This window comes from Channa argus, unplaced genomic scaffold, assembly GCF_033026475.1.
Source record: "Channa argus isolate prfri unplaced genomic scaffold, Channa argus male v1.0 Contig022, whole genome shotgun sequence".
NCBI classification, from domain to species: Eukaryota; Metazoa; Chordata; class Actinopteri; order Anabantiformes; family Channidae; genus Channa; species Channa argus.
In genome coordinates, this window is record NW_027125241.1 from 507,993 (window position 1) to 523,883 (window position 15,891).

Below are 15,891 nucleotides of genomic sequence, written 5' to 3' on the forward strand. Positions count from 1 at the left end.
GTCCTCTACCTTCCAGAGACAGCATTGGTAATCCAAAGGTCAAAGGAATAAAGTCTTCAGCACAACAAGTGTTCTTTCCGTGAACTCCAGCTCCCCTCTCTAGTACCGAGATTTGTGCCAGTCAAGGAGCTTAGACTTCAACACCTGCACATTTTCACACCACTAGAATGACATGAAACAGAACAAAGGAAAAAGGGAGGGTATTCTATAAAGATGTTTTGAGACAGTTCTACCTTCTCTCCATCTCTTGAGTAGACGTGAGGGCTGGGCAGCCTCCGAAACTGTTTTACCATCCAACAAAACATTCTGTCCCAAGTACTAACCTCATTAGTCTGAAGACAATTAATGAAGACTCAATTAAGGGCGTCAATGCTATTGCCTTTGTGAAATGCGAAAAGATGTTTACATTTTTTCAATTTAGCATGCTTTTTCCCTCAGCCTCGGTAGTTCAGTGGTGATGAGGATAGATGTGATGAGGTGGTGTTTACATTTTTTGTCAAGCCTGACACGAGGCAGGTCTATTGTAGAATGGCCAGCTTGGACATATGTGCAGTCCTCTACCTTCTAGAGAGAGCATTGGTAATGCAAAGGACAAAGGAATAAAGGCTTTAGGAGAACAAGTGTTTTTTTCCGTGAACTCTAGATGCTTAAAGCATATATAAAACCTAAAATTCAAGCCAAACTAAAGCGGACATCCAGGAATTGCGCTCCCCTGTCTAATACCCAAGATGTGTGCCAGTCAAGGAGCTTAGATTTCAACACCTGCAAATTTTCACACCACTAGAAGGGCATGAAACAGAACAAAGGAAAAAGGGAAGGTATGCTATAAAGATGTTTTAAGACATTTCTACCTTCTCTCCATCTGTTGAGTAGACGTGATGGGTGGACAGCTTCCGAAACAGTTTTACCTTTCAACAAAACATTCTGTCCCAAGTACAAATGTCATTAGTGCGACTGTCCAGTGGTGCAGTGGAACACAATGTGGGCATTGGTAGTTCAGTGGTGATGAGGTTAGTATGTGGTTTAGTATGTAGTACTGATGGACCATCAAGAAAAAGATTCTGTCTACACGCGATGGCGTCTTCAATGGAACTCCTTTTTCCAACATGTGGGCATTGGTGGTTCAGTGGTCGAATTCTAGCCTGCCACGCGGGAGACCCGGGTTCGATTCCCGGCCAATGCAAGCACCTCTTTAAAAGTCTCACAACTCAAAATGAGCGCAGCTTGACTGACTGATATGCAGTAACAGAGGTCTCAGCCTTCTATTTATTCTCAGGACAATTAATGAAGACCCAATTAAGTGTGTCAATGCTATTGTCTTTATGAAATGCGAAAAGGTGTTTGGAAACAGTTTTCCATCAAAACATTCTGTCCCAAGTACTAACTTCATTAGTGTGACTGTCCAGAGGTGCAGTGGAACACAATGTGGGCATTGGTAGTTCAGTGGTGATGAGGTTAGTGTTGGGTTTAGTACGTAGTACTGATGGACCATCAAAAAACATTCTGTCTACACGCGATGGCGTCTTCAATGGAACTCCTTTCTCCGGCACATGGGCATTGGTGGTTCAGTGGTCGAATTCTCGCCTCTGCATCTGCAAATTCTCACCCCACTAGAATGGCATGAAACACAACAAAGGGAAAAAGGAAGGTATGCTATAAAGATGATTTAAGACACTTCTACCTTCTCTCCATCTCTTGAGTAGACACGAGGGTTGGGCAGTTTCCGAAACTGTTTTACCTTTCAGCAAAACATTCTGTCCCAAGTACAAAAAAGATTCTGTCTACACGCGATGGCGTCTTCAATGGAACTCCTTTTTCCAACACGTGGGCATTGGTGGTTCAGTGGTCGAATTCTCGCCTGCCACGCGGGAGACCCGGGTTCGATTCCCGGCCAATGCAAGCACCTCTTTAAAAGTCTCACAACTCAAAATGAGCGCAGCTTGACTGACTGATATGCAGTAACAGAGGTCTCAGCCTTCTATTTATTCTCAGGACAATTAATGAAGACCCAATTAAGTGTGTCAATGCTATTGTCTTTATGAAATGCGAAAAGGTGTTTACAATTGTTTTTCAATTTATCAGGCGCATTCCCTCAGCCTCGTTGGCGCAGTTGGCAGCGAGTCAGTCTCATAATCTGAAGGTCGTGAGTTCAAGCCTCACACGAGGCAGGTTTTTTGTAGAATGGACAGCTTCGACATATGTGCGGTCCTCTACCTTCCAGAGACAGCATTGGTAATCCAAAGGTCAAAGGAATAAAGTCTTCAGCACAACAAGTGTTCTTTCCGTGAACTCCAGCTCCCCTCTCTAGTACCGAGACTTGTGCCAGTCAAGGAGCTTAGACTTCAACACCTGCACATTTTCACACCACTAGAATGACATGAAACAGAACAAAGGAAAAAGGGAGGGTATGCTATAAAGATGTTTTGAGACAGTTCTACCTTCTCTCCATCTCTTGAGTAGACGTGAGGGCTGGGCAGCCTCCGAAACTGTTTTACAACAAAACATTCTGTCCCAAGTACTAACCTCATTAGTCTGAAGACAATTAATGAAGACTCAATTAAGGGCGTCAATGCTATTGCCTTTGTGAAATGCGAAAAGATGTTTACATTTTTTCAATTTAGCATGCTTTTTCCCTCAGCCTCGGAAGTTCAGTGGTGATGAGGATAGATGTGATGAGGTGTTTACATTTTTTGTCAAGCCTGACACGAGGCAGGTCTATTGTAGAATGGCCAGCTTGGACATATGTGCAGTCCTCTACCTTCTAGAGAGAGCATTGGTAATGCAAAGGACAAAGGAATAAAGGCTTTAGGAGAACAAGTGTTTTTTTCCGTGAACTCTAGATGCTTAAAGCATATATAAAACCTAAAATTCAAGCCGAACTAAAGCGGACATCCAGGAATTGCGCTCCCCTGTCTAATACCCAAGATGTGTGCCAGTCAAGGAGCTTAGATTTCAACACCTGCAAATTTTCACACCACTAGAAGGGCATGAAACACAACAAAAGAAAAAGGGAAGGTATGCTATAAAGAAACTGTTTTACCATCCAACAAAACATTCTGTCCCAAGTACTAACCTCAATAGTCTGAAGACAATTAATGAAGACTCAATTAAGGGCGTCAATGCTATTGCCTTTGTGAAATGCGAAAAGATGTTTACATTTTTTCAATTTAGCATGCTTTTTCCCTCAGCCTCGGTAGTTCAGTGGTGATGAGGATAGATGTGATGAGGTGTTTACATTTTTTGTCAAGCCTGACACGAGGCAGGTCTATTGTAGAATGGCCAGCTTGGACATATGTGCGGTCCTCTACCTTCCAGAGACAGCATTGGTAATCCAAAGGTCAAAGGAATAAAGTCTTCAGCACAACAAGTGTTCTTTCCGTGAACTCCAGCTCCCCTCTCTAGTACCGAGATTTGTGCCAGTCAAGGAGCTTAGACTTCAACACCTGCACATTTTCACACCACTAGAATGACATGAAACAGAACAAAGGAAAAAGGGAGGGTATTCTATAAAGATGTTTTGAGACAGTTCTACCTTCTCTCCATCTCTTGAGTAGACGTGAGGGCTGGGCAGCCTCCGAAACTGTTTTACCATCCAACAAAACATTCTGTCCCAAGTACTAACCTCATTAGTCTGAAGACAATTAATGAAGACTCAATTAAGGGCGTCAATGCTATTGCCTTTGTGAAATGCGAAAAGATGTTTACATTTTTTCAATTTAGCATGCTTTTTCCCTCAGCCTCGGTAGTTCAGTGGTGATGAGGATAGATGTGATGAGGTGGTGTTTACATTTTTTGTCAAGCCTGACACGAGGCAGGTCTATTGTAGAATGGCCAGCTTGGACATATGTGCAGTCCTCTACCTTCTAGAGAGAGCATTGGTAATGCAAAGGACAAAGGAATAAAGGCTTTAGGAGAACAAGTGTTTTTTTCCGTGAACTCTAGATGCTTAAAGCATATATAAAACCTAAAATTCAAGCCAAACTAAAGCGGACATCCAGGAATTGCGCTCCCCTGTCTAATACCCAAGCTGTGTGCCAGTCAAGGAGCTTAGATTTCAACACCTGCACATTTTCACACCACTAGAATGACATGAAACAGAACAAAGGAAAAAGGGAAGGTATGCTATAAAGATGTTTTAAAACATTTCTACCTTCTCTCCATCTCTTGAGTAGACGTGATGGGTGGACAGCTTCCGAAACAGTTTTCCAACAAAACATTCTGTCCCAAGTACTAACTTCATTAGTGTGACTGTCCAGAGGTGCAGTGGAACACAATGTGGGCATTGGTAGTTCAGTGGTGATGAGGTTAGTGTTGGGTTTAGTACGTAGTACTGATGGACCATCAAAAAACATTCTGTCTACACGCGATGGCGTCTTCAATGGAACTCCTTTCTCCGGCACATGGGCATTGGTGGTTCAGTGGTCGAATTCTCGCCTCTGCATCTGCAAATTCTCACCCCACTAGAATGGCATGAAACACAACAAAGGGAAAAAGGAAGGTATGCTATAAAGATGATTTATGACACTTCTACCTTCTCTCCATCTCTTGAGTAGACACGAGGGTTGGGCAGTTTCCGAAACTGTTTTACCTTTCAGCAAAACATTCTGTCCCAAGTACAAAAAAGATTCTGTCTACACGCGATGGCGTCTTCAATGGAACTCCTTTTTCCAACACGTGGGCATTGGTGGTTCAGTGGTCGAATTCTCGCCTGCCACGCGGGAGACCCGGGTTCGATTCCCGGCCAATGCAAGCACCTCTTTAAAAGTCTCACAACTCAAAATGAGCGCAGCTTGACTGACTGATATGCAGTAACAGAGGTCTCAGCCTTCTATTTATTCTCAGGACAATTAATGAAGACCCAATTAAGTGTGTCAATGCTATTGTCTTTATGAAATGCGAAAAGGTGTTTACAATTGTTTTTCAATTTAGCAGGCGCATTCCCTCAGCCTCGTTGGCGCAGTTGGCAGCGTGTCAGTCTCATAATCTGAAGGTCGTGAGTTCAAGCCTCACACGAGGCAGGTTTTTCGTAGAATGGACAGCTTCGACATATGTGCGGTCCTCTACCTTCCAGAGACAGCATTGGTAATCCAAAGGTCAAAGGAATAAAGTCTTCAGCACAACAAGTGTTCTTTCCGTGAACTCCAGCTCCCCTCTCTAGTACCGAGACTTGTGCCAGTCAAGGAGCTTAGACTTCAACACCTGCACATTTTCACACCACTAGAATGACATGAAACAGAACAAAGGAAAAAGGGAGGGTATGCTATAAAGATGTTTTGAGACAGTTCTACCTTCTCTCCATCTCTTGAGTAGACGTGAGGGCTGGGCAGCCTCCGAAACTGTTTTACAACAAAACATTCTGTCCCAAGTACTAACCTCATTAGTCTGAAGACAATTAATGAAGACTCAATTAAGGGCGTCAATGCTATTGCCTTTGTGAAATGCGAAAAGATGTTTACATTTTTTCAATTTAGCATGCTTTTTCCCTCAGCCTCGGAAGTTCAGTGGTGATGAGGATAGATGTGATGAGGTGTTTACATTTTTTGTCAAGCCTGACACGAGGCAGGTCTATTGTAGAATGGCCAGCTTGGACATATGTGCAGTCCTCTACCTTCTAGAGAGAGCATTGGTAATGCAAAGGACAAAGGAATAAAGGCTTTAGGAGAACAAGTGTTTTTTTCCGTGAACTCTAGATGCTTAAAGCATATATAAAACCTAAAATTCAAGCCGAACTAAAGCGGACATCCAGGAATTGCGCTCCCCTGTCTAATACCCAAGATGTGTGCCAGTCAAGGAGCTTAGATTTCAGCACCTGCAAATTTTCACACCACAAGAAGGGCATGAAACACAACAAAAGAAAAAGGGAAGGTATGCTATAAAGAAACTGTTTTACCATCCAACAAAACATTCTGTCCCAAGTACTAACCTCAATAGTCTGAAGACAATTAATGAAGACTCAATTAAGGGCGTCAATGCTATTGCCTTTGTGAAATGCGAAAAGATGTTTACATTTTTTCAATTTAGCATGCTTTTTCCCTCAGCCTCGGTAGTTCAGTGGTGATGAGGATAGATGTGATGAGGTGTTTACATTTTTTGTCAAGCCTGACACGAGGCAGGTCTATTGTAGAATGGCCAGCTTGGACATATGTGCGGTCCTCTACCTTCCAGAGACAGCATTGGTAATCCAAAGGTCAAAGGAATAAAGTCTTCAGCACAACAAGTGTTCTTTCCGTGAACTCCAGCTCCCCTCTCTAGTACCGAGATTTGTGCCAGTCAAGGAGCTTAGACTTCAACACCTGCACATTTTCACACCACTAGAATGACATGAAACAGAACAAAGGAAAAAGGGAGGGTATTCTATAAAGATGTTTTGAGACAGTTCTACCTTCTCTCCATCTCTTGAGTAGACGTGAGGGCTGGGCAGCCTCCGAAACTGTTTTACCATCCAACAAAACATTCTGTCCCAAGTACTAACCTCATTAGTCTGAAGACAATTAATGAAGACTCAATTAAGGGCGTCAATGCTATTGCCTTTGTGAAATGCGAAAAGATGTTTACATTTTTTCAATTTAGCATGCTTTTTCCCTCAGCCTCGGAAGTTCAGTGGTGATGAGGATAGATGTGATGAGGTGTTTACATTTTTTGTCAAGCCTGACACGAGGCAGGTCTATTGTAGAATGGCCAGCTTGGACATATGTGCAGTCCTCTACCTTCTAGAGAGAGCATTGGTAATGCAAAGGACAAAGGAATAAAGGCTTTAGGAGAACAAGTGTTTTTTTCCGTGAACTCTAGATGCTTAAAGCATATATAAAACCTAAAATTCAAGCCGAACTAAAGCGGACATCCAGGAATTGCGCTCCCCTGTCTAATACCCAAGATGTGTGCCAGTCAAGGAGCTTAGATTTCAGCACCTGCAAATTTTCACACCACTAGAAGGGCATGAAACACAACAAAAGAAAAAGGGAAGGTATGCTATAAAGAAACTGTTTTACCATCCAACAAAACATTCTGTCCCAAGTACTAACCTCAATAGTCTGAAGACAATTAATGAAGACTCAATTAAGGGCGTCAATGCTATTGCCTTTGTGAAATGCGAAAAGATGTTTACATTTTTTCAATTTAGCATGCTTTTTCCCTCAGCCTCGGTAGTTCAGTGGTGATGAGGATAGATGTGATGAGGTGTTTACATTTTTTGTCAAGCCTGACACGAGGCAGGTCTATTGTAGAATGGCCAGCTTGGACATATGTGCGGTCCTCTACCTTCCAGAGACAGCATTGGTAATCCAAAGGTCAAAGGAATAAAGTCTTCAGCACAACAAGTGTTCTTTCCGTGAACTCCAGCTCCCCTCTCTAGTACCGAGATTTGTGCCAGTCAAGGAGCTTAGACTTCAACACCTGCACATTTTCACACCACTAGAATGACATGAAACAGAACAAAGGAAAAAGGGAGGGTATTCTATAAAGATGTTTTGAGACAGTTCTACCTTCTCTCCATCTCTTGAGTAGACGTGAGGGCTGGGCAGCCTCCGAAACTGTTTTACCATCCAACAAAACATTCTGTCCCAAGTACTAACCTCATTAGTCTGAAGACAATTAATGAAGACTCAATTAAGGGCGTCAATGCTATTGCCTTTGTGAAATGCGAAAAGATGTTTACATTTTTTCAATTTAGCATGCTTTTTCCCTCAGCCTCGGTAGTTCAGTGGTGATGAGGATAGATGTGATGAGGTGTTGACATTTTTTGTCAAGCCTGACACGAGGCAGGTCTATTGTAGAATGGCCAGCTTGGACATATGTGCAGTCCTCTACCTTCTAGAGAGAGCATTGGTAATGCAAAGGACAAAGGAATAAAGGCTTTAGGAGAACAAGTGTTTTTTTCCGTGAACTCTAGATGCTTAAAGCATATATAAAACCTAAAATTCAAGCCAAACTAAAGCGGACATCCAGGAATTGCGCTCCCCTGTCTAATACCCAAGATGTGTGCCAGTCAAGGAGCTTAGATTTCAACACCTGCAAATTTTCACACCACTAGAAGGGCATGAAACAGAACAAAGGAAAAAGGGAAGGTATGCTATAAAGATGTTTTAAGACATTTCTACCTTCTCTCCATCTGTTGAGTAGACGTGATGGGTGGACAGCTTCCGAAACAGTTTTACCTTTCAACAAAACATTCTGTCCCAAGTACAAATGTCATTAGTGCGACTGTCCAGTGGTGCAGTGGAACACAATGTGGGCATTGGTAGTTCAGTGGTGATGAGGTTAGTATGTGGTTTAGTACGTAGTACTGATGGACCATCAAAAAACATTCTGTCTACACGCGATGGCGTCTTCAATGGAACTCCTTTCTCCGGCACATGGGCATTGGTGGTTCAGTGGTCGAATTCTCGCCTCTGCATCTGCAAATTCTCACCCCACTAGAATGGCATGAAACACAACAAAGGGAAAAAGGAAGGTATGCTATAAAGATGATTTAAGACACTTCTACCTTCTCTCCATCTCTTGAGTAGACACGAGGGTTGGGCAGTTTTCGAAACTGTTTTACCTTTCAGCAAAACATTCTGTCCCAAGTACAAATGTCATTAGTGCGACTGTCCAGTGGTGCAGTGGAACACAATGTGGGCATTGGTAGTTCAGTGGTGATGAGGTTAGTATGTGGTTTAGTATGTAGTACTGATGGACCATCAAGAAAAAGATTCTGTCTACACGCGATGGCGTCTTCAATGGAACTCCTTTTTCCAACACGTGGGCATTGGTGGTTCAGTGGTCGAATTCTCGCCTGCCACGCGGGAGACCCGGGTTCGATTCCCGGCCAATGCAAGCACCTCTTTAAAAGTCTCACAACTCAAAATGAGTGCAGCTTGACTGACTGATATGCAGTAACAGAGGTCTCAGCCTTCTATTTATTCTCAGGACAATTAATGAAGACCCAATTAAGTGTGTCAATGCTATTGTCTTTATGAAATGCGAAAAGGTGTTTACAATTGTTTTTCAATTTAGCAGGCGCATTCCCTCAGCCTCGTTGGCGCAGTTGGCAGCGTGTCAGTCTCATAATCTGAAGGTCGTGAGTTCAAGCCTCACACGAGGCAGGTTTTTCGTAGAATGGACAGCTTCGACATATGTGCGGTCCTCTACCTTCCAGAGACAGCATTGGTAATCCAAAGGTCAAAGGAATAAAGTCTTCAGCACAACAAGTGTTCTTTCCGTGAACTCCAGCTCCCCTCTCTAGTACCGAGACTTGTGCCAGTCAAGGAGCTTAGACTTCAACACCTGCACATTTTCACACCACTAGAATGACATGAAACAGAACAAAGGAAAAAGGGAGGGTATGCTATAAAGATGTTTTGAGACAGTTCTACCTTCTCTCCATCTCTTGAGTAGACGTGAGGGCTGGGCAGCCTCCGAAACTGTTTTACAACAAAACATTCTGTCCCAAGTACTAACCTCATTAGTCTGAAGACAATTAATGAAGACTCAATTAAGGGCGTCAATGCTATTGCCTTTGTGAAATGCGAAAAGATGTTTACATTTTTTCAATTTAGCATGCTTTTTCCCTCAGCCTCGGAAGTTCAGTGGTGATGAGGATAGATGTGATGAGGTGTTTACATTTTTTGTCAAGCCTGACACGAGGCAGGTCTATTGTAGAATGGCCAGCTTGGACATATGTGCAGTCCTCTACCTTCTAGAGAGAGCATTGGTAATGCAAAGGACAAAGGAATAAAGGCTTTAGGAGAACAAGTGTTTTTTTCCGTGAACTCTAGATGCTTAAAGCATATATAAAACCTAAAATTCAAGCCGAACTAAAGCGGACATCCAGGAATTGCGCTCCCCTGTCTAATACCCAAGATGTGTGCCAGTCAAGGAGCTTAGATTTCAACACCTGCAAATTTTCACACCACTAGAAGGGCATGAAACACAACAAAAGAAAAAGGGAAGGTATGCTATAAAGAAACTGTTTTACCATCCAACAAAACATTCTGTCCCAAGTACTAACCTCAATAGTCTGAAGACAATTAATGAAGACTCAATTAAGGGCGTCAATGCTATTGCCTTTGTGAAATGCGAAAAGATGTTTACATTTTTTCAATTTAGCATGCTTTTTCCCTCAGCCTCGGTAGTTCAGTGGTGATGAGGATAGATGTGATGAGGTGTTTACATTTTTTGTCAAGCCTGACACGAGGCAGGTCTATTGTAGAATGGCCAGCTTGGACATATGTGCGGTCCTCTACCTTCCAGAGACAGCATTGGTAATCCAAAGGTCAAAGGAATAAAGTCTTCAGCACAACAAGTGTTCTTTCCGTGAACTCCAGCTCCCCTCTCTAGTACCGAGATTTGTGCCAGTCAAGGAGCTTAGACTTCAACACCTGCACATTTTCACACCACTAGAATGACATGAAACAGAACAAAGGAAAAAGGGAGGGTATTCTATAAAGATGTTTTGAGACAGTTCTACCTTCTCTCCATCTCTTGAGTAGACGTGAGGGCTGGGCAGCCTCCGAAACTGTTTTACCATCCAACAAAACATTCTGTCCCAAGTACTAACCTCATTAGTCTGAAGACAATTAATGAAGACTCAATTAAGGGCGTCAATGCTATTGCCTTTGTGAAATGCGAAAAGATGTTTACATTTTTTCAATTTAGCATGCTTTTTCCCTCAGCCTCGGTAGTTCAGTGGTGATGAGGATAGATGTGATGAGGTGGTGTTTACATTTTTTGTCAAGCCTGACACGAGGCAGGTCTATTGTAGAATGGCCAGCTTGGACATATGTGCAGTCCTCTACCTTCTAGAGAGAGCATTGGTAATGCAAAGGACAAAGGAATAAAGGCTTTAGGAGAACAAGTGTTTTTTTCCGTGAACTCTAGATGCTTAAAGCATATATAAAACCTAAAATTCAAGCCAAACTAAAGCGGACATCCAGGAATTGCGCTCCCCTGTCTAATACCCAAGATGTGTGCCAGTCAAGGAGCTTAGATTTCAACACCTGCAAATTTTCACACCACTAGAAGGGCATGAAACAGAACAAAGGAAAAAGGGAAGGTATGCTATAAAGATGTTTTAAGACATTTCTACCTTCTCTCCATCTGTTGAGTAGACGTGATGGGTGGACAGCTTCCGAAACAGTTTTACCTTTCAACAAAACATTCTGTCCCAAGTACAAATGTCATTAGTGCGACTGTCCAGTGGTGCAGTGGAACACAATGTGGGCATTGGTAGTTCAGTGGTGATGAGGTTAGTATGTGGTTTAGTACGTAGTACTGATGGACCATCAAAAAACATTCTGTCTACACGCAATGGCGTCTTCAATGGAACTCCTTTCTCCGGCACATGGGCATTGGTGGTTCAGTGGTCGAATTCTCGCCTCTGCATCTGCAAATTCTCACCCCACTAGAATGGCATGAAACACAACAAAGGGAAAAAGGAAGGTATGCTATAAAGATGATTTAAGACACTTCTACCTTCTCTCCATCTCTTGAGTAGACACGAGGGTTGGGCAGTTTCCGAAACTGTTTTACCTTTCAGCAAAACATTCTGTCCCAAGTACAAATGTCATTAGTGCGACTGTCCAGTGGTGCAGTGGAACACAATGTGGGCATTGGTAGTTCAGTGGTGATGAGGTTAGTATGTGGTTTAGTATGTAGTACTGATGGACCATCAAGAAAAAGATTCTGTCTACACGCGATGGCGTCTTCAATGGAACTCCTTTTTCCAACACGTGGGCATTGGTGGTTCAGTGGTCGAATTCTCGCCTGCCATGCGGGAGACCCGGGTTCGATTCCCGGCCAATGCAAGCACCTCTTTAAAAGTCTCACAACTCAAAATGAGCGCAGCTTGACTGACTGATATGCAGTAACAGAGGTCTCAGCCTTCTATTTATTCTCAGGACAATTAATGAAGACCCAATTAAGTGTGTCAATGCTATTGTCTTTATGAAATGCGAAAAGGTGTTTACAATTGTTTTTCAATTTAGCAGGCGCATTCCCTCAGCCTCGTTGGCGCAGTTGGCAGCGTGTCAGTCTCATAATCTGAAGGTCGTGAGTTCAAGCCTCACACGAGGCAGGTTTTTCGTAGAATGGACAGCTTCGACATATGTGCGGTCCTCTACCTTCCAGAGACAGCATTGGTAATCCAAAGGTCAAAGGAATAAAGTCTTCAGCACAACAAGTGTTCTTTCCGTGAACTCCAGCTCCCCTCTCTAGTACCGAGACTTGTGCCAGTCAAGGAGCTTAGACTTCAACACCTGCACATTTTCACACCACTAGAATGACATGAAACAGAACAAAGGAAAAAGGGAGGGTATGCTATAAAGATGTTTTGAGACAGTTCTACCTTCTCTCCATCTCTTGAGTAGACGTGAGGGCTGGGCAGCCTCCGAAACTGTTTTACAACAAAACATTCTGTCCCAAGTACTAACCTCATTAGTCTGAAGACAATTAATGAAGACTCAATTAAGGGCGTCAATGCTATTGCCTTTGTGAAATGCGAAAAGATGTTTACATTTTTTCAATTTAGCATGCTTTTTCCCTCAGCCTCGGAAGTTCAGTGGTGATGAGGATAGATGTGATGAGGTGTTTACATTTTTTGTCAAGCCTGACACGAGGCAGGTCTATTGTAGAATGGCCAGCTTGGACATATGTGCAGTCCTCTACCTTCTAGAGAGAGCATTGGTAATGCAAAGGACAAAGGAATAAAGGCTTTAGGAGAACAAGTGTTTTTTTCCGTGAACTCTAGATGCTTAAAGCATATATAAAACCTAAAATTCAAGCCGAACTAAAGCGGACATCCAGGAATTGCGCTCCCCTGTCTAATACCCAAGATGTGTGCCAGTCAAGGAGCTTAGATTTCAACACCTGCAAATTTTCACACCACTAGAAGGGCATGAAACACAACAAAAGAAAAAGGGAAGGTATGCTATAAAGAAACTGTTTTACCATCCAACAAAACATTCTGTCCCAAGTACTAACCTCAATAGTCTGAAGACAATTAATGAAGACTCAATTAAGGGCGTCAATGCTATTGCCTTTGTGAAATGCGAAAAGATGTTTACATTTTTTCAATTTAGCATGCTTTTTCCCTCAGCCTCGGTAGTTCAGTGGTGATGAGGATAGATGTGATGAGGTGTTTACATTTTTTGTCAAGCCTGACACGAGGCAGGTCTATTGTAGAATGGCCAGCTTGGACATATGTGCGGTCCTCTACCTTCCAGAGACAGCATTGGTAATCCAAAGGTCAAAGGAATAAAGTCTTCAGCACAACAAGTGTTCTTTCCGTGAACTCCAGCTCCCCTCTCTAGTACCGAGATTTGTGCCAGTCAAGGAGCTTAGACTTCAACACCTGCACATTTTCACACCACTAGAATGACATGAAACAGAACAAAGGAAAAAGGGAGGGTATTCTATAAAGATGTTTTGAGACAGTTCTACCTTCTCTCCATCTCTTGAGTAGACGTGAGGGCTGGGCAGCCTCCGAAACTGTTTTACCATCCAACAAAACATTCTGTCCCAAGTACTAACCTCATTAGTCTGAAGACAATTAATGAAGACTCAATTAAGGGCGTCAATGCTATTGCCTTTGTGAAATGCGAAATGATGTTTACATTTTTTCAATTTAGCATGCTTTTTCCCTCAGCCTCGGTAGTTCAGTGGTGATGAGGATAGATGTGATGAGGTGGTGTTTACATTTTTTGTCAAGCCTGACACGAGGCAGGTCTATTGTAGAATGGCCAGCTTGGACATATGTGCAGTCCTCTACCTTCTAGAGAGAGCATTGGTAATGCAAAGGACAAAGGAATAAAGGCTTTAGGAGAACAAGTGTTTTTTTCCGTGAACTCTAGATGCTTAAAGCATATATAAAACCTAAAATTCAAGCCAAACTAAAGCGGACATCCAGGAATTGCGCTCCCCTGTCTAATACCCAAGATGTGTGCCAGTCAAGGAGCTTAGATTTCAACACCTGCAAATTTTCACACCACTAGAAGGGCATGAAACAGAACAAAGGAAAAAGGGAAGGTATGCTATAAAGATGTTTTAAGACATTTCTACCTTCTCTCCATCTGTTGAGTAGACGTGATGGGTGGACAGCTTCCGAAACAGTTTTACCTTTCAACAAAACATTCTGTCCCAAGTACAAATGTCATTAGTGCGACTGTCCAGTGGTGCAGTGGAACACAATGTGGGCATTGGTAGTTCAGTGGTGATGAGGTTAGTATGTGGTTTAGTATGTAGTACTGATGGACCATCAAGAAAAAGATTCTGTCTACACGCGATGGCGTCTTCAATGGAACTCCTTTTTCCAACATGTGGGCATTGGTGGTTCAGTGGTCGAATTCTCGCCTGCCACGCGGGAGACCCGGGTTCGATTCCCGGCCAATGCAAGCACCTCTTTAAAAGTCTCACAACTCAAAATGAGCGCAGCTTGACTGACTGATATGCAGTAACAGAGGTCTCAGCCTTCTATTTATTCTCAGGACAATTAATGAAGACCCAATTAAGTGTGTCAATGCTATTGTCTTTATGAAATGCGAAAAGGTGTTTACAATTGTTTTTCAATTTAGCAGGCGCATTCCCTCAGCCTCGTTGGCGCAGTTGGCAGCGCGTCAGTCTCATAATCTGAAGGTCGTGAGTTCAAGCCTCACACGAGGCAGGTTTTTCGTAGAATGGACAGCTTCGACATATGTGCGGTCCTCTACCTTCCAGAGACAGCATTGGTAATCCAAAGGTCAAAGGAATAAAGTCTTCAGCACAACAAGTGTTCTTTCCGTGAACTCCAGCTCCCCTCTCTAGTACCGAGACTTGTGCCAGTCAAGGAGCTTAGACTTCAACACCTGCACATTTTCACACCACTAGAATGACATGAAACAGAACAAAGGAAAAAGGGAGGGTATGCTATAAAGATGTTTTGAGACAGTTCTACCTTCTCTCCATCTCTTGAGTAGACTTGAGGGCTGGGCAGCCTCCGAAACTGTTTTACAACAAAACATTCTGTCCCAAGTACTAACCTCAATAGTCTGAAGACAATTAATGAAGACTCAATTAAGGGCGTCAATGCTATTGCCTTTGTGAAATGCGAAAAGATGTTTACATTTTTTCAATTTAGCATGCTTTTTCCCTCAGCCTCGGAAGTTCAGTGGTGATGAGGATAGATGTGATGAGGTGTTTACATTTTTTGTCAAGCCTGACACGAGGCAGGTCTATTGTAGAATGGCCAGCTTGGACATATGTGCAGTCCTCTACCTTCTAGAGAGAGCATTGGTAATGCAAAGGACAAAGGAATAAAGGCTTTAGGAGAACAAGTGTTTTTTTCCGTGAACTCTAGATGCTTAAAGCATATATAAAACCTAAAATTCAAGCCAAACTAAAGCGGACATCCAGGAATTGCGCTCCCCTGTCTAATACCCAAGATGTGTGCCAGTCAAGGAGCTTAGATTTCAACACCTGCAAATTTTCACACCACTAGAAGGGCATGAAACACAACAAAAGAAAAAGGGAAGGTATGCTATAAAGAAACTGTTTTACCATCCAACAAAACATTCTGTCCCAAGTACTAACCTCATTAGTCTGAAGACAATTAATGAAGACTCAATTAAGGGCGTCAATGCTATTGCCTTTGTGAAATGCGAAAAGATGTTTACATTTTTTCAATTTAGCATGCTTTTTCCCTCAGCCTCGGTAGTTCAGTGGTGATGAGGATAGATGTGATGAGGTGTTTACATTTTTTGTCAAGCCTGACACGAGGCAGGTCTATTGTAGAATGGCCAGCTTGGACATATGTGCGGTCCTCTACCTTCCAGAGACAGCATTGGTAATCCAAAGGTCAAAGGAATAAAGTCTTCAGCACAACAAGTGTTCTTTCCGTGAACTCCAGCTCCCCTCTCTAGTACCGAGATTTGTGCCAGTCAA

The 15,891-nt window shown here is 42.8% G+C and overlaps 9 non-coding genes across 9 annotated transcripts; all 9 read left to right on the plus strand.

Annotated features, from left to right (window-relative positions):
• Positions 1 to 1,828: 1,828 nt before the first annotated feature.
• Positions 1,829 to 1,899, plus strand: trnag-gcc (transfer RNA glycine (anticodon GCC)). Its single transcript has one exon. It is a non-coding gene; the product is annotated as a tRNA-Gly (tRNA).
• A 2,779-nt stretch (positions 1,900 to 4,678) lies between these two features.
• trnag-gcc (transfer RNA glycine (anticodon GCC)) lies at positions 4,679 to 4,749 on the plus strand. The gene has a single exon. It is a non-coding gene; the product is annotated as a tRNA-Gly (tRNA).
• A 196-nt stretch (positions 4,750 to 4,945) lies between these two features.
• trnam-cau (transfer RNA methionine (anticodon CAU)) lies at positions 4,946 to 5,018 on the plus strand. Its single transcript has one exon. It is a non-coding gene; the product is annotated as a tRNA-Met (tRNA).
• A 3,725-nt stretch (positions 5,019 to 8,743) lies between these two features.
• trnag-gcc (transfer RNA glycine (anticodon GCC)) lies at positions 8,744 to 8,814 on the plus strand. The gene has a single exon. It is a non-coding gene; the product is annotated as a tRNA-Gly (tRNA).
• Positions 8,815 to 9,010: 196 nt separating this feature from the next.
• On the plus strand, positions 9,011 to 9,083 carry trnam-cau (transfer RNA methionine (anticodon CAU)). Its single transcript has one exon. It is a non-coding gene; the product is annotated as a tRNA-Met (tRNA).
• A 2,629-nt stretch (positions 9,084 to 11,712) lies between these two features.
• Positions 11,713 to 11,783, plus strand: trnag-gcc (transfer RNA glycine (anticodon GCC)). The gene has a single exon. It is a non-coding gene; the product is annotated as a tRNA-Gly (tRNA).
• A 196-nt stretch (positions 11,784 to 11,979) lies between these two features.
• Positions 11,980 to 12,052, plus strand: trnam-cau (transfer RNA methionine (anticodon CAU)). Its single transcript has one exon. It is a non-coding gene; the product is annotated as a tRNA-Met (tRNA).
• A 2,243-nt stretch (positions 12,053 to 14,295) lies between these two features.
• trnag-gcc (transfer RNA glycine (anticodon GCC)) lies at positions 14,296 to 14,366 on the plus strand. The gene has a single exon. It is a non-coding gene; the product is annotated as a tRNA-Gly (tRNA).
• A 196-nt stretch (positions 14,367 to 14,562) lies between these two features.
• On the plus strand, positions 14,563 to 14,635 carry trnam-cau (transfer RNA methionine (anticodon CAU)). The gene has a single exon. It is a non-coding gene; the product is annotated as a tRNA-Met (tRNA).
• Positions 14,636 to 15,891: the final 1,256 nt, after the last annotated feature.